Source organism: Tiliqua scincoides, chromosome 1 (assembly GCF_035046505.1).
Source record: "Tiliqua scincoides isolate rTilSci1 chromosome 1, rTilSci1.hap2, whole genome shotgun sequence".
Classification (NCBI taxonomy): domain Eukaryota; kingdom Metazoa; phylum Chordata; class Lepidosauria; order Squamata; family Scincidae; genus Tiliqua; species Tiliqua scincoides.
In genome coordinates this window covers 297,768,169-297,771,196 of record NC_089821.1, presented here as the reverse complement: position 1 = coordinate 297,771,196, position 3,028 = coordinate 297,768,169, and positions in this window count along the sequence as shown.

The following is a 3,028-nucleotide window of genomic DNA, read 5'->3' as shown; positions in this document are numbered from 1 at the left end:
TTCCAGAACCACCATTCAGAGCGTGACACCATAGTCTTCCGAGACTGAAGGATGCCAACAACAACAACAACAACAACAACAACAACAACAACTATTATTATTATTTTTTTTTTTTTCTCCCTTCTGTGTCCTACCTTGACTAGACCTGGAACCTTCTGCATGGAAAGCATATACCCCACCACTGAGCAATGGCCAGTGGTGTTCTGGGCGGGGGGAAACATTGCAGCAGCAAATGGCTCTGAAGGCAAGGAGGAGGGGCCACTTTACACAGCAGTTCAGGTGCCTGAAAAAATTAGCATTTTGTCCCCCCCCCTTCTGGGAACGCCAATGGCAATAGAACTTCCCCATTAGCAGCTTAGCATGAGAATGAGCAACCTACTTACCTATTACAGTTCAATGATATTGGTGGCGTCTCCAAGCTTTTCACTATGAGGGCCACATTGTATATTTTACACATTTTCATGCACCCCCCCCCCCAAAAAAAAAATCAGTTTAATAAATGAATGAATGAAATTCAAACAAATGAATAACTTTTACTTGGATCTTTTTTTGTAATCAGCATGATATGGTTCAGAGCAAAAGAGAAATGTGACAATCACAAAGAAACAATGCCAAGAAATGATTTAGTGAAAATGTCAACTATTAGAAAATGCTCTGACAAAAAAAAAAAATTAAAAAGGTGTTGTGGGCTGGATAAAATCTTATGGAAGACTAGATGTACACCCCCGGGCCAGAGTTTGGAAATCCCTCATTTTGCCTATGCTATATACAGCAATTCCTGGTCTAATTCCTGGCTTCTCCTGCTAAAATACCCTGATAACAGACCTGAGGAAGACTTCTGCCCAAGTCCTCTGATGTCTACCAGTCAGAGGAGACAATACTGAGCATGTTAGACCAATGGTCTGCTGCTACCTGAGGCTGTTATAAGAAGGTAACTTCTTACGTTCCTGTGAGTCCCAAGTTTTGCTGTGAGCAGCTGAAAAGTTTTCATGTTTCCCCCCACCCCTCCCCATTCGTACTTCGGATGAAATAATAATAAAAGAATCAATGGAACTTTGGAGTGCAGCCCAGCGGGAAAATCCCTCCATCCCGATCCTGTATAGTGGGGACATGAAGGTGTTTGTAGCCCCAGTTTCCCACCTGACCGTTCCTTTGGGACTTCCTGGCCTGAAGCAATAAGAAGAAGGGGAAAAAATTAGAGACATGTAAATAAGGAAAGAAACTTGCCATTTGTCACTTAAAAGTCCTTATTTCATGGCCTGTTCCCTGGAATTTTGTGTCATTATCTTCTGTTAAAAGGATTCAAATGACATTATTTGCATGGGAGCTCGCATACAAATTGTGTCGCTAGGATGTCACAAAGTTGCATTACAATGAAGGGAGTGATGGCTGGGTCACATGTACGTGACATTCTTTGTGTCATTAAATTTAAAGTCAAGGCTGGCAGTTATAAACCACTCATGTCTCCAGCAAATACATCACTTCTGATCTCAAATGAATATTTTAAAACGCCAACTTCAACTGCATCAAATGGCAAGAACCTGCAATGTCATCTCTTTTTGCCCTTCTGTTTTTTAAAGCCGGGACTCTAAACAATGGTGGACTTGGGAAAGGGTTATAATAATGCAGAGAAGAAGAAAAACAAAACAAAACCAAAAACTCCAATGCTTTGCTTTTTAGTTTGACATTTTTTTTTAACACTCTTTAAGCAAATAAAAACCATAAATGGAAATGGGTAATTTTTAAAGGCCATTTGGCATTTTTAAAAAATTATTATTATTATTATTATTATTATTATTATTATTATTATTATTATTATTATTATTATTATTTGCAGTGACCACATTCAAGCTCACCAATTTTGCGGCTTTCATCCAGGGAAGGTGAGATGAATAATTGCATCTCTGAGATCTCAGCACAGCCCATTGTGTACAAGGTTACCATCTATTGTCTTGCCAGAATCGAACCCTGTCAGTGTGGCAGGCTTTGTGAAATCTCCTCCAAACGTTCAAAGTCGAAAGATGACAATGAAGACTCCAGGTTCTTGCTATCCAAATTTACAAGACCTCTTCAGCATAGTAAACAGAAAGGGAGGGTGGGGTGCTGGGAATAAGAGAGCTATCTGCATACAACCGCTAAAGCTGCTGGCATTGAATTGAAAACATGGAAAGTACTTGGGAATACAAAAGCAGGTAAGGAAAAGTAATTTTCCTCCTCGCGCTGGCATTGGAAGGCCAGTGAACAGCAGGGATGAGTGATGTGAAGGCAACACATTGGACAGAACTCCCCCATCGGAGTCCTTCCAAAATCACCGCCACCATGAGAGGTGCACAAGCACATGCAACCCATATGCTCTGAACAGAGGCTGTAGCGCATGGGTTGTGAATGATTGGACACAGTTCTTCCTCACCTGCTGTCCCCACACCTGGTTTACAGAACACACTCCTGATATTTGGCGACAGTGGTCAACTTTTTATTTTCAAAATTGTAGTCTTTGGGTGGAACCATTGGGGTGCGGGGTGGAGCCCAGCAATTTCTGGGAGTGAAACTAATGTAAACTTCTTTTATGACTCAGATTTGCAGGAGCAATGTGAATTCACAGGAAGAGTATTCAATCTTATATTGATCCATCTACTTCTTTTTCTTAAGAACATAAAAACATAAGAAGAGCCCCATGGGATCAGGCCAAAGACCTATCTAGTCCTGTATCTCACACAGTGGCATAGCTAGCAGAGGTCAGGGGGGGCGGTCCGCCCCGGGTACCACCCTTGGGGGGGTGTAACACCGCAAATTTCCCAACATCACTAACATCACGAAGGTTAGGAGTCACCCTATCATGCTATATACCCTTGGATGTGGAATTTCCAGCGGAATGCAATTCAAAACACCAGATTGAAATATCTCCTTTCCATAAAATGTTATGGCCAAAAAAACAGAAACAAAAAAATGCATGGAACCCTATGAAAAATGAAACTGAGCCATATTGCACATTTACTCATGAGTAGGTGAACATGCCATAGTTCGTTGG